This window comes from Crocodylus porosus, unplaced genomic scaffold, assembly GCF_001723895.1.
Source record: "Crocodylus porosus isolate Cpor-Errol unplaced genomic scaffold, CroPor_comp1, whole genome shotgun sequence".
Lineage (NCBI taxonomy): Eukaryota > Metazoa > Chordata > Crocodylia > Crocodylidae > Crocodylus > Crocodylus porosus.
The window spans coordinates 2360178-2375401 of NW_017728920.1; the positions used below are offsets into that span (position 1 = coordinate 2360178).

Here is a 15224-nt window from a genome sequence, read left to right on the forward strand (position 1 = left end):
TGCCGGGTTAGGGAATGCTGAGGCAAGAAACTGAGTCAGAGGGGGTATGGGCAACATTTGAACAATGGTTAGGGGTTTATTATAGCATCCAGCCCATTGGAGCCCTGTCCACAAATGCTATCACACTTTTCCTGGGACAACTGGTGGAGGTCCTCCTCACAAAGTGTATAAACACTGCAATAATCCCCTTAAGTCTGTTAAAAGACTGCAGTAAAATCTGAGACCTATGCTAACCTGAGGTTTATTCACAACAGGTAAAATACAAAACCCTGATGCTGTAAGCATAGCTAAGGCATCTGACAAGAGGCAATGTAATATCCCATCCAATATGTCTTCTATTCATAATAATTTCAAGCTGGCTCCTACGTGTCTGGTTACTCCATAAAACTTAATGTTTTCCTAGTTGTTAATCAGTTTCTTGAGATGTTCCAAACCAGATAACCACTTGTCACTGAAAAAGGTAATTCATTTGAATTTAAACTGTTTGTATAACAGGATTTTCCCTGTCAATTATGGCTTGGGACCCGCTTGATTTACACAATTAAAAGAATGCTTTGAAGAAGCTAGACTAAGGGTATAAAAAAAAGTGTAAAAGCAGCAAGCAGTATGGTTCAAGAGAGAAATCTCTCTGACACCATCCGCTGTTGTTCTCGAGAAGCTGGGAGAAAAAGATCATCTCCCTTCAAGGATCATGCTGAAAATCTTACCTGTCAGCAAACAACCTGAGCGCATTGGAATGTTGAGATCCCAGCTCTCACTTTCTCTCTTTCTCTCTAGGAATAGATTTCTGAACCTAATTATTATTAGTTAAGCTTGAGCTACTTTTCTCCAAATATTCAATGAAACCAGGGTAATGCTGTAATCATTTTGTTTGTTTTCCCTTCCACATCTATTACTACTAGTACCATCATAAATTTCATATACTTAGCAATAAATAACTTCTGCAGCCAGGTAGTATATCTACCTATCCGAGGCCATGGAGTCTGCTGTTGATAGTCAGCTTCCTTCAAGGTGATGTCTGCTCCAGAAGGGGGTCACCTGCTTGTCCTTCTGTCTCAGTAGGCCAGGTGCTGGATGAGAGAGTGCCACTGAGGGTCATACTTCACTGGCTTTGAGCTTTTTCTGGTAGACTTGTGTGATCCCCCAGCATCATCTTGGCTACCCAATCCAGAGGTCACTGTCCCATGTGTGTCTTGAGTAGTACCTGACAGCTGTTAGTCGTAGGGTTCTCTGCCTGCTGGTACCTGAAGTTTTGGGAGTCCACCCTTGACTTAATGGCTGTATTGTCATGGGTTACAGGAATCCTTCATAGGGTGAGTGCTCAGTTCCAAGAATCAGTTCTTTAGCTTGATTAGCTTAAAATGGAGTTCCTTTGGCTAGGCTATTGTTTACTGATGATCATCATTCACTTTCATTCACTCAACAGATTTTATCACTTTACAATTACAATTTCAATGCAGTTTTAACAATGGTTCAGGGTGTAACTTCATTCTACAGGAAGTACATTCCTTAAGCATTTAAAAGTATAAAATACAAAATGCCCTTGTAAAGATGAGACAGCTGAAATATGAAAATGCACTGTGAGAAATATATAAAAATGCAATGTGAGGTAGCGAGGATCAAAGGCTACTGGGGACAGCAAGTGAGTTAGATTAGCACTAGGGCTGTGTAAAACAGCACTGTTCCATTCCAACTTCAGTTTCGAGGTCTGGACGGAACAGTGTTTTGTATTGAATTTAATTTTGAGTTGAAACAGCCTCACTGTTTTGCTTCATTGAAACAGTGAGGCTGTTTTGATGCAGTTTTAACATATCACCAGACCATCAGCCTGAGGTTGTGGAAACAGCCCAGCTGTGCTCCCTTCCCATCCCCCACACTAGATCACACCCTACTGTCCCCTACCCCATGAGGGCATATAATTCAATGTAAATTATTTGTAGTGGGAAGATAGTGCTATATTGGTGGTGGGGTCTGTGTTTGGGAAGGGAGCATGAGAGGGAGTCTGTAGTTGGGGAGGGAGGGTGGGATGTGGTCTGTGTTTGTGGAGGGAAATAGAGATTTTTGCTGAAAACTGTCCACAGTGAGTGTGGTGTTGGGGGTGCATGGTGGGCTGGGATCCATGGTCAGCCAGCCAGGTACCTACAGCAGGGAGTGCAGGAGAAGGTGGTCTGCCAGGACCTCTCACACATGGTACCCTGGCCCTGCTGCCAGGTGTGTGGTTCCCTGAGGTCCTCAGTGGGAGGGGTAGAATCACTGTCACTGCTGCTGCAGTTGGCATTCCCACTACCAGGTGTCCTCCCCTGCCCATACCTTGTGGAAGAGCTCCTCCCAGCCCTCACAGATGTTATGCAGTACATAAGCTGCAAATCTTCTCACAAGGGACTGCATGTGTACATGCCTTCCCAGGGATGGTTTACCAAAATACCATGAGTTGCACGTGTAGATGTGCCCAGTGTGTTGCAACCATAAGTTAAGTGTAGACACTTTTAGATAAAGACAATAATTTGAAGGACAACAAAAACTAGACACTGAAGTCAATACAAGTTTGCTATTTATTTCAGAAAACAGGATCATGACTGTGTATTGTGTGATTATAGTCATAGTACCAGTAGATCCATTTCCCTCACCTTCATCTCAAATCATAAAAAAAGAAATAAACAGACTCCTACTGTCAACTGCTCTTTTTCCAGAGCTGTTTCTCACCCCATTTTCAAGCCAGATTACTGATGATGTATTTATGTACATTCAAAAATAATCTAATTATGCATTTCTGATAATCTATGCAATTTCTCATTTAGAGAGCTGAGGGAGTCAATGGGATTTTGATATTTAATTCAATTTAAATTGTCTTGTTTTATGAAAGAAATTCGACTTCCAAACCTCACTGAACTCAATCCTTTTAAATATGGTGTGCTTGATAGTTTTACCTCAATTTTAGTTTGATATACACAACAGAGAGAACACAATAATTCAGACCAGAATTCAGATCCCTCAGAAATAAGAGCCAGAATAACAAAAAAACCTTATGCCCCGGCTTCCTCTGCCCGCCGCCCACCCAAGGCCCCGACCTATCTTTACAGGTGGTTAAGCTTACAGATACATTGGTAGGCTAATATATAGTAGCCTTACCCAAGCACTATAGTTTTAGACCTGGTGGTACTGTATGAAGCTCAGTACAGAAAAGTTAGGACTGACTATAGAGAGAGTTTGCTGATTAACAGAAATAAGTACTAGATAAGATGTCAGAGGAATCTTATAAAAAAGTTTCCTTCCAGTCACAAAATATTAGACCTGTTTCGTAAGCAATATTTAACATAAAATGGGAAAAAGTTATAAAAAATAAACAAACTATTTTAAAAAGAATAAAGTCTAGTATCTATGTGCCAAAGAGTATTTATGAGCCTATATAATTTATTCTAATGGATTAAAGTGGCTAAAATCCTGTGCAACTGTTCGAAAATTTATGATGTCTAAATTAAACTACCATGTATGATAGACATGAATGCAGCTTGGCTGTATTGTATGTCTGCCAGAAAATCCTTGGCTTTGTTATTGCAAACAATATTTTGTAACAGATCATGTGCTTAGCCCTTTAGCTTCTAAAAACAAATTACTTTCATGATATCTAAATAATTTTGATTCAGGCTCATGAGTTAACTATAGCTTTTATTTACCTTTTTGTACCAATTCTTTCAATTGTAGTATTGCTAGGATTGGGAACTGCATCATACAGATGAACTATAAATTGTTAACATAAACAAAATGCTTAGTAACTGCATTGTTGCATTATACCATGTGCTAATAGTGTTGATTGTGATTGCTTCTTGCAAACAGATGTCCTTTTAAATGCACTTGAACTTCTGATAGATTTCTAAATATTTCCAACTGACATCCTCCATACAAACATTGATTTCAGAAAATGTGTGCCAACATTTCTATAATCATATTCTGTCATTCACACAGTCATACCATTGAAGATAGTGAGGAAAACACTGAATGGGTAAGTGCCAAAGTGCTGGCATTGATTACAAACAAATGCCAAAAAGATGTTTTCATAATAAATGCATCAATATTTAAACAGTTTCCCAGCATTTTAATACTGAAAGAATGTTGGGACCAGCCAATTCACTTGTTAATCCTCATTAACACCAATAAACTTACTCATCTTATGATACTGTAAGTATCCTCAGTCAGTAATATTTCTCTTTTCTCTTTTCTTTCTTATTTCAGACAATTCTATTTTATTTCACAGTCAATTGTTATTTACTTTAAACAAATGCCATTACATTCAGCAAAATATCATGGAAGAAAGCTGATTCTTCAGGTATGTGCATTCTTGATTCTGGAAATCAAGATCCTTGACAGCTTACAATGTCTTGGCTATAAAAGTCAAGTCAATAAAAAGTCAAATTCAATAAAAAAACTGCCTGCACCAGAAACAGCATGCAAGCAGAAAGATTATTTTTTGGTTTGGCTTGGAATCCACATTTAAGAAGCCAAACAAAGACATTGTTGAATCTGACCCTTATCTTTTTATCTGCAGTACATTAGGTATATAGAATGCCCTGACACAACACTGCCTGGAAACGCTGCCTTGCATCTGTGCATTGTGATATTGAAATAGTTAAAATAATGCACTAGCTACAAACATAACAGGGCTTCTGGGTATTCCTTTAGTTTCTGAGAGTAACAATGTAGTTCTACCTCACGGCCAATCATGTTCAGGTCAATCAATCAGTGTTTCATTTTCCATAACTTATTGGCATGACAAGGTATAGACATTTTGCCAAACTTCATACACCGAGTATCTTATCTTTGTCTAGGAACAGGTTCATATTGGTTATGAGAGGTTTTATATGTAGACAATAACACAAGATGATGGAAATGCTATTTCTTATGTATTGGCAGGCTGCCATAGCTTGTGTATTTCACTTATGCAATCTTTCCTATCTCCAAAGGTTATGCACAGTTTCTTTCTTCCTTTTTATTTAATGGGAAATATCTTACTATTCCTGTGCCTTGTGGGGGGCAGGGGACCCTCCCCTCCTGAGCATCTCCCCCACAGTCACCCCATGATCCACACACCCCATGGCCCCCAAATCCCTCCACAGCCACTATTTTTAAGTTTCAGAGTCCTAGAAATAATAAGAAAAACTTGATTTTACTGTTAAGTCTTTCAGTGCCAGCACTGTTACAATGCAGCTTGGGAAGAAGCTGGATCGAGGCACTTTGAATGTCAGGATAGCAACTTTAATCTGAATTTTGAACACAATGGGAAGTCAGTGTTTCTTACAGATTATGGAGGAAATGTCAGCAGTGTAACTATTGTTATGTAGCAGATGGGCTGATGCTTCAGAACCCATTGTGGTTTTGTTCCCATGTGTAATCAATTACAGTTATTGAGACTGGAGGTCACCAATGCATGACTTGCTATGGCCAAGTCTATGTATGATTGGGCTGTGTACAGTCATGTAACCAAATCACTGAAAACAGGATGGGGGGGCAGGGGTGTTAACAGCTAGTTGGGGGCAGGGGAGTTAACAGCTATCTGGGCAGCAAAAAGGCATCCAGATGTACCCCAGAACTGTGAAGTAACCTAAACAGTGTGCAGGTGCCCTAAGTGGCTTGAGATACCATGGAGGAAGTGAAGTGTTTCTTGCTTACTACTAGCATTATCCCCAAGTTCTGATTCATCGGCTGTACATGTCCAGGTGTTATACTTTTCTCTTCTTTTGTGCTAGTCTAGTGACCTATTGACATAATGAGAGATGGTTAGGATTTTTTCAGAGTATTGTTTTTATCAGAAAGTTTTAATTACCAGTAATGAAAATTAAGGGTTTTTTATTTATTATTATTTATTTTACAGAAATGTAGTACATGTTAATGAAACTTTCCTCAGAAAGGGTAATTAGGGGATAAATCCATGGTATAAATAAGGCAGCATGGAGGCATTCAGAAAACCTTCAGAGATGCCTAGAAATACCTACCCTCTGTATGCTCATGGCTCATGGCTATAGCACTCACTTGGGATGAATGGCACAGCAAAAACATATGTGTCTCTCATTCTTGTTGGGAGAGGTAAGGTCATAGGTTCATGAATTCCCAGTGAATTTTGGGGGATGGGAAATACTGTTTCGTTCAGGTATAATAAATAGCTACTATCCAGAGCTGTTAGGCTGTAATCAGATTTGGTTTCAATGGGCAAATACCAGTTCTGACTTGTACTTAATATGCTTTCTGAGTATATTTTTCTTTTTATGCCACATAAGACAGATTTTTTTGACAGCAAATTATATTGTGGCATTATGGAAAAAGCTGGCTTCTTGACCTTGTTTATGCTAGTCTGTCCTGTGATCCTCCATCTTCATTCCTCTGTTAGAAATGTTGTCCCCTAAGCTGTGAATGCAACCTATACTTCCATGAGAAAATTAGGATTGTGCCATATCCACTGCTGCACAGTACTGACAATTGCATCTCACAAATGTACAATGTCAGAAGCATATTAGAAATCTTCATTTTGCATGTCCCCCAAAAATATTGCTGTCATAAAAATCTCATGAGAAATCTCATTAACACAGTCCATGAGATGAGTAACTTTGGAGAGTATCTTACCTGTCAGAACTGTAGAAGTGTTGCAGTGATAAAAGTTGTGAAAAAATACAACAGATCATTCATCAAGAAAAAGTATCTGTTGTCATTTCTAAGTCATTAATTTAATTAATATTCATAGATTCATAGACATTAAGGATGGAAGGGACCTTGAAGATCATCAAGTCCAGCTCCCTGCCCCAGGGGCAGGAAGTCAGCTAGAGTCAAAGGATCCCAGCAAGATAAACATCCAAATGTTTCTTGAAAGAGTTGAGTAGGTGCCTGCAGCACTTCTGGAGGAAGCCTATTCCAGGCCTTAGGGGCTCACACAGTAAAGAAGTTTTTACTTATGTCCAGCCTAAAATGGTCACGGAGGAGTTTATGACTGTTGGCCCTTGTTATTCCTTAGGGCACTATGGTGAACAGGCTTTCCCCCAGATCCTGATGCACACCCCTTACATACTTATTGGCAGCCACCAGGTCACCCCTGAGCCTGCGCTTTTCCAGGCTTTTCATCATAAGGCCTATTCTCTTGCCCTTTGATCATGTGTGTGGCTGTCCTCTGAACGCTCTCAAAGTTCTCAACATCCTTGTTGAATTGTGAAGTCCAGAATTGAATGCAATACTCCAGCTGTGGCCTCAGTTTTGTTTGCTTTACCAGCTGTGACATCACATTGGTGGCTCATGTTCATATTGTGGTCAATCATGACCACCAAGTCTCTTCCACCCATGGTGGTAGCAATCGTAGCACTGCCAAGCCTCTAAGCGTGCTGCAGGGTTCCCCCCCCACCCCGCCGAGGTGGAGTACCTTGTATTTTTCAGTGTTGAATGTCATCAGGTTTATATTCACCCACTTACTAAGCTTATCCAAGTCAGCCTAGATCACTAGCCTATCCTCAGGTGAGGATGCTATGCCCCAGAGTTTAGCGTCATCTGCAAACTTGGCCAGTACACTTCTGACACCAATGTCCACATCGTTGATAAAGATGTTGCAGAGAACCGGTTCAAGGACAGAGCCTTGGGGGATGCCACTGGTTATGGAGCTCCATAATGATTCACATCCATCAACTACTACTCTCTGGGTCCGACCTCAGAGCCAATTTCCCAGCCATTGGACTGTGATGTAGCCAAGGCCACATTTGGCCAATTTTTGCATAAGGATATCTTGGACACCAGATCAAAGGCTTTTTTAAAATCCAGATATATGATGTCAATCTCTTTTCTTTTGTCCAGGTGATATGTCACCTGGTCATAGAAGGAGATAAGATTAGTCAAGCAAGACCTACCTGCGACAAACCCATGCTGGCTGTCCCTCAGGATTTTTGCATCAGCCAGCTTGTCAAGAAGGGTCTCTTTGATAATTTTCTCCAGAATCTTACCAGGGATTGAAGTCAGCTTATTGGCCTGTAATTCCTGGGATCTACTTTCCGCCCTTTCTTCAAGATGGGTACCACATTGGCCTCAGACAGTCTTCAGGTACTTCACCTGAGCGCCACAAATTTTGAAATATTTTTGCCAATGGTTGGGCTATGACACCTGCCAGCTCCTTGAGTACTCTAGGGTGTAATGTCATGACCAGATGACTTGAAGATGTCCAGCCTCTCAAGGTGTTCCTTTACAAGGCCTGCACCGATGCTGGGTATAAATACTCCCTCACTCTGGCCACCCCATGTTATGCTACGCAGGGCAGTCCTTTGGGCTGATGAAAGCCCGATGCAAATTACCCATCATGCAGGTTGGCTTTTTCCTGGGTGTCAGTTTTCAGTTGTCCCATTTAGTTCGGCAGGGGTCAAATGTTACCCTGGATTTTTTTCTGACTCCCTACATATCTGAAAAAAGGCTTTTTATTATCCTTGATATGTAAAGCCAGATGGAGTTCAGTTGCAGCCTTGGCTTTCCTGGTCCAAACCCTGCAGGCACAGACCAGTGCTGAGAACTCCTCCTTTGTGGTTATTCCAGCCTTGCATCCTTTATATGTCTCTCTTTTTAGGCAAAGGAGGTCCTCGAGTTCCCTGCTGAGCCAAGGGGGTGGCTGCGCCCCTTTTCTACCCTTCCTCCGTGATGGGATGGACAGCCTTGTTATGTCAGGATCGCTCCCCTGGGAAGCAACCAATCCTCTTCCTGACGAGCCATGGTACCATAGGGCCTCAACAATGAGCCTCGTGAGCTTGTCAAAGTCAGCTTTCCTAAAGTCAAGGACTTCTGCATTGCTGACTGACTTGCCAGCTTTGCAATGGATAGATAAGTTGATCAGCTCGTGGTCACTATCACCCAGCTTTCCACTGATTCGTAGGTCACTGACCAGATCATCCTCTTTGGTGAGTACCAAGCACAGCAATGCTTTACCTCTTTGTGGTGCATAGACTTCTTGAGTCAGGTAGAGCTCATCCACACATGTGAGGAAGCTTTGTGACCAATCAGATTTGGATGAGTGCTCTTCCCATGAGACGTTCAGGTAGTTAAAGTTTCCCATGACAACCATGCACCAAGAGTGTGGAACATCAACCAGTTCCTTGGTGAATTCCCGTTCTAGCTCTTTTTTTCTGATTAGGAGGTCTGTAGTAGACTCCTACCATGACTTCCCCTGTGCCATGTTTCCCATGTATTTTATTCCAGAGACTCCAGCCATCCTCCCTGGATGCCAATGTCAATTTTCAGGGATGTGTAGCTTTCCTTGACATAGAGAGCTACACTCCCAACTCTTCTATCATCTGCACAATCTCCCTTGTACAGAGTATAGACATCTATACCTGTGGCCCTGTCATAGCTGGAGTCCCACTAGGTATCTGTTACTCCTATGAGATCGTAGTATTTCTTGCTTAGGAGAAGGACCAGTTCCTCTTATTTGTTCCCCAAGCTCCATATTAGTGTGACCTCAATATTCATTAAACTAGATTAATAAGATACAGAATTGAATAAAACATTTCTCACAAGGGAACAGATTAATGTAATTTGCCAGCATACAATGAACCATACTTGCTCTGTGAGTTTTTTCTGGAGGGGCATAAGGGGAAAAAACAGAGTCTTCCACGGGAAAAGATGACTTGGACTGGTACATATCTATAGTAACATTACCTCTGTCACAGCTACAACTGTATATATCTCCTTTTTTAACTTCTCCGCTTTCTGAAAATGAATTAATTTGAGCTTTTTTTTTCTTCTCAAACTACTTATAAAAGAGATGGCATATTCTCTGATCTTTTATTTCCTTCTGCCTCCACCCCATTTATTACTTTTGTTTAGTAACTTTCATCAGTATAACAATCTAATTCACATTGCCATTAGATTTTTTTAGTCCAAACAGAAAATATTCCCTCTTTATTCTAAAATTATTTAAAACAGAAGTATTAGAGTAGTATTTATCACTGAAATTTGTACTAAGGTAACATTTGCATATCTGCCACTATAAGGACTCCATGTTTCCAGGCCCTTCACAAACACTAGATTAATACATGGTCCCTGTCATTAGGAACTTGCAGTGTAACTAAAATAGTTCTGAAAATATTCTAAAATGTAACTTTATTTGCACAGCCTTAGGCAATTGAAATAAAGAACAGAAATGTTTTCATAACTTTTTGATCCAACTTCTCCCTGATGTTTGCAATATGAAGACTGCTGCAAGTATTCATTTTGGCTATACAAAGAACTTAATGCAATAATGACTTTGGAACTCAGAGTGATACCTTTTGACTGACTAATACCTATCCAAAGGTTGATGTAAATCTAAACTTCATGAGGTAGCTTCCAAAATTGGACCATCCACTTGGTTTAACAAGTATATCAAAGATACCTGTGGAAATAAACCAAATGAAAAAAAAATGAAAAACTGTTTTTTATTTCTTGTTTTCTTTAGTTTCTCCTGACAAAATAATTTACAACGTTGTGTACCTCTGAATATTTGATAACACAGAATACTGAAATAATGTGACAGGTAGCAAAAAAATCACAGGTATCTGTGGCAGTGCACCTTTGGGTGGCTGCCACTTTAAGAACTGAGGCAGGCAGCCAGCAGGTGCCTGATGAGGGCAGCCATTTACAAACATTGGCCAGCCAGGCAGGGCCAACAGTTGACTGATTCCACCTGAGGGAGCAGCACCATCCAGCTCCTTCACTGCATGAAACACCCTGGAGATAAGGGCAGGAGCTACAGCAGAGGTGGGCAAAATATGGATTGTGGGCTGGATCTGGCCTGTGAAGCCATTCTATGTGGCCTGCGGGGCCCCTCAAAAATTTAGAAAATTAATATTTCTCTGCCCTTGGTTTCTGTCAAAAATGACAGGAACCAAGGGCAGTAGGACCCAGGGGAAGCCTGGGGGGCTCCCACAACATCGGGGTCCACCCAGCCCCACCCCACCAGCTGGAAGCCCCAGTGGAGGGTCCTGGTCTGGGACCACATGGCTGCCCTGCACCAGAACCACAGGTAAGGGGGAAGGGCAGGGAAGGAGCCCAGGGAAATATGACCTGGGGAAAAGCTGAGTGGAAGGTGGGGGGAAGTGGCCCATTGCCTGCACTGTGGCCAGTGCCCCATGCTGCAGTCACCTGCAGCCCGCATGGAGCTGCCCGTGCCTGTTCCAGACAGCCCTGCGTGGGCTGCGAGTGGCTGCAACAGGGAGCGCTGGCCATGGAGTGGGGGAGGGGCCACTTTTCCCCACCTGCACTCAGCTTTTCCCTGGGCTCCTTCCCTTCCCTGCTCCTTCCCAACATGGAGAAAAGCAGCCCTTCCTCATGGCTGGCACTCCCTGCTGCAGTCACTCACAGCCCATGTGGAGCTGTCCAGAGCAGGGACAGGTAGCCCTAGGCAGGTTGTGAGTGGCTGCACCATGGGGCACCAGCCACAGGGCAGGTGAGAGGCTACTTTTCCCCACTGTGATCAGAACCAACTTGTAACTAGGTCCTGCTGCCAGCCTGGGCCCCAGGCTCACCCATCTGGGCTGTGTGTGGTGACAACAGCTATGGCTTCCCCACTTGCCCCACTGGGCAGTGTTGGCTGTTGCTGCTCACCCAGAGCTCACTCAGACACTGGGCAGCAAAGAGGCAGTGGTGGCAAGGTGGGGGGAAGTGGCCCATTGCCCAGTGTGGCTAGTGGGGGGGTGGTCTGCAGCTGCTGTCACTGTGTGCAGCTTTGAAGGGTGAGCCCAGAGCAAGCAGAGGGCCCAGGCTGGCAGCAGGGCCAGGCTACAAGCTGGTGCTGGGTGCAGGGAAAAGCAGCCCTTCACCCACCCTGTGCCTAGTACCCCACAATGCAGCCACTTGCAGCCCATGTGGGGCTGCCTGTGCCTGCTCCAGACAGCCCTGCTTGGGCTGAGAGTGGCTGCAGCAGGTAATGCTGGCCATGGGTGAGCGAGGGGCCACATTTCTGCATGTTCACCACCAGCTTTTTACCTGGTTGTGAGCAGGGGGTTGGGGCTGTGCACTGCCCGCCACCTGTACCACAGGGCTGGGGGGCACTGGGAGTGAGTGGGTGTAGAGCCAGCAGGAGCACGGGGCCCACACTGGTGTCCTGGCACCAGTGCCAGTGGGGCCAAGAGCAGGGTGGCAGGCATAAAGGGTCCTGGCCAGCAGGGACTCTATGGAGCTGGGCCAGCTCCCCCCTCTCCCTGCTGGTGCAGCCCAGCCTGTGCCCCACTTTGGGCCCACCACTGTTGGCCTTAGGAAATTGGTCACAGGATGGTGACCAGGGGACAGGGCACTTATCAAGGGGCAGAGCTACCCATGCAGACCTCAACAGCCTGCGAAAACTGGGTAAGTAGCCCTCCACACAAAATAATTGCCTGCCCCTGAGCTAAAGGGATGGCTTGGAGGCTTCTGGTCCTGGGCATGACCTAAAACTGCACCCTGCCAGGGTAGGTAGGTCTGGTGGGGTTCATTCTGGTAGGGGAGCCCCCAAGAAGTGCCAGGACCACAAACCTCCTTGGCAGAAGGTGGGTAGGAGCTCCTTAACCCCAGCCCTCAACATCTGGTGGGTAATAGTGTGAGCAGAGGGAGCAAAGGTGGGGGGCAGGTGTGTTAGTAGTGAGAAATCTGAGCCCAGAAGGCTTGTGAGATCCCAGAGGTCCCAGAAGGGGTAGGTTGTGAAGTGTAGTGTAAGGGCCCATTGAGAGTAGGGTGAAATAAAGGGCACCTGAAGAACTGAGTGTGTTGGAGTGCACAGCAAAAGTGGTTTGAAGGACTGCACTGGGGGGCATACTGAGTAGGGCTTGAAAGAGGCTTGAGGGAGCATACATAGGCCAGCCCCAGAAGCATGAGCATGAGAGAAGTTGCTTGCTGAGGGGCCTGGGGCAGAATCAGCCCAGGGTTTGGCACATGGTAGGGGAATTTTGCAGGAACCAGAGGACTGCATGGTAGGGCCAACATGCAAGTAGTGAAGCCTGATGGCTCAAGAGGGACTGCTCAAGAGAAGCAAAGGCAGTGAAGTGTGGCCCAGTAATGGGCAGAGTGCAAGAGGCCTCCTGTGGGGTGGGGCGGCAGAGTGAATGCGAGAATAAATGGAGCCCAATTATGGACTATTTGCTCTGGTCTCAGACCAGGGAGCAATCATAATCAGGATGCCATCTGTGGTGTAGGGAAGGTTTGGAGCTGTAGATAGTGCCCCCTAGCATCAGGGCAAGGAATGGGCAGCCTCCCACTTAATAAATCAAATTAATAATCAAGTCATGGCAGGAAAGTCAGGTCAGACACCCTTAGGTAGGTGGGTGGGCCACTTTGGGACCTGGCCTTGAGTTTACCCCCTGTCACAGTATCAAATATGTAGTTAGTATTTGTTAATTTTTGAAAGCACTAGAGGTGCTAAGGAGAAAGGAATCAAAAGTGTACTAGAAAAAATATACACATTTTATTTTTAGCCTGTAGCCTTACTAATTTCTATATTCTAGAAATTTAGAAATCCATATGTTTATGTAAAAATGCTAACAAACTAGGATAACTTACCATGACATGAGGAATATTCTGCAGAAAAGATGAGGCCTATAAAATTAGCAAAAGTAGGGTAGGAATTTAGTTAATGAAAAGAAGCAAACTATATTGGCATAGGATGAGAAATTTATTTGCAAGCTACAGTCTGGGTTGATTTATATCCTGTGCAACCCACTGAAGTCACTGGGATGCAAGGGATGTAAATTAGAGCAAACTGAGTCCCACTGGTATTATTGAGATTTGGCTATGTGACAAATGTGATTGGGTTAGAGATCTGAAGGGTTTTAATGTGTTTTATGATGACAGAGAAGGAAGGATGAAGGTGATAAACTTCAAATGGCAGATGGGGATGATTTATAAGCAGGAAGGAATGTTGAGTCAGTTAGATTAAAGAAATAAGGGGCAAAAAGCTAAGCACGGTTGTTGGAAATATTTACCAACTATGAGTTCAAGGGAAATGAAGTATTGTCAAAGAAGGGAAGAAAACTATAGTTACTAGATTAGTAACCCTAGCAATAATAGGGAATTTAAATTTGCCATGAATCAACCAAATTCATATACTATCTACTGGTAAATAGGATGTGTATTTTGTTATTTCTGTAAAGTATAAATTTACATAGCTGTGTGTAATAGAGACAATTTAAAGAGTTAACATTCTAGGCTTAGATTCTCTACTGCTATGAATTTGGTATAATCCCATCAATTTTGGTAGGTTGTGCCCTTTTATACCATCTGAAGACCTGGGTTTCAGTCTGTATAGATATCCTACTTGTTGGTGTCACTGGGCATAACCCTAGGTAACTCAGAGGGATGGAAGACCACGAGTGTCGATGAAGCCCCTCTGCTCTGGGCTCAGGTGAGCCAGGACCTCCCCTTCTCCACCTTTGTAACCCTTTCTCTGGTGCCTGCAATCTCCTGTCCTTCTGGAAAACAGGCGAGCTAAAACTGTTATCTATGGAATGCAAGGGCACTGCTCGGAGAGAGAAGGGAGGAGGGAAAGGGGAGGAAGAGGGGGGCCAACTAGTGGAAAATCACCGCAGAAAATTGACCAGGGTATAAAAGTACACTGTTGCAGGTCTAAGTGCGCAGGATTTAAGACAGTACAGTCTCGCTGTGGCTTTTACTTGAGCTCAAATAAACTCTGTCTATTTCTCCCCCCAGTGTGTTTATTTGGCGTGATGCACACTGGGCAATGAACCCAATTGTTGCCTCCCTCGGGCACCTTGTGCCGGCAACAGTTTTTGATGCCCAACGTGGGGCTCGAGGCTAACAATTCGCCTTGCCTGGATCCCTCCTGGGGTCGACGACTTGCGGCAACAACCGACGCCCAGCACGCACCGGTGGTTTCATCGGGGGCCTTGGTGGAGATGTGGTTTGATCGACCCCGGAGGGCACAACGGTGCAACGTGCTCTCATAGTGGAGAAGCGATCGTGGGTGACGGTGTGAAACCGGTCCCTTGGACAAGGTAGGATAAGCTCAGCAGTCTGAGCATTGCCCGTTAAGACCTGGGGATGCCCAGTGTCTCCCTATAGGACCTGGCGATGCCCAGTGTCTCCCTGGAGTATGGGGCAGGGACAGAGTATGGTTGGCAGGGCACGGTGTACACCCATAGAATGCATTCTGAACTAACTGGAAACTGTTTAAGTCAGATCTAATGACTAAAAATAATCTTAAAAGGTTCTGTACAGTGGAATGGCCTCAATATCAACTGGAGGATCAGGAA

General features: G+C 44.0%; 1 long non-coding RNA gene across 1 annotated transcript in view; it reads left to right on the forward strand.

The window, feature by feature from the left end:
• Positions 1-312: 312 nt before the first annotated feature.
• LOC109312442 overlaps positions 313-15224 on the forward strand; it is a 16616-nt gene continuing 1704 nt past the window's right edge. Inside the window, exons 1-2 of the long non-coding RNA XR_002101816.1 lie at positions 313-447; positions 8347-8355. This is a non-coding gene — a long non-coding RNA (uncharacterized LOC109312442). The remainder of the gene's footprint in view (positions 448-8346; positions 8356-15224) is intronic.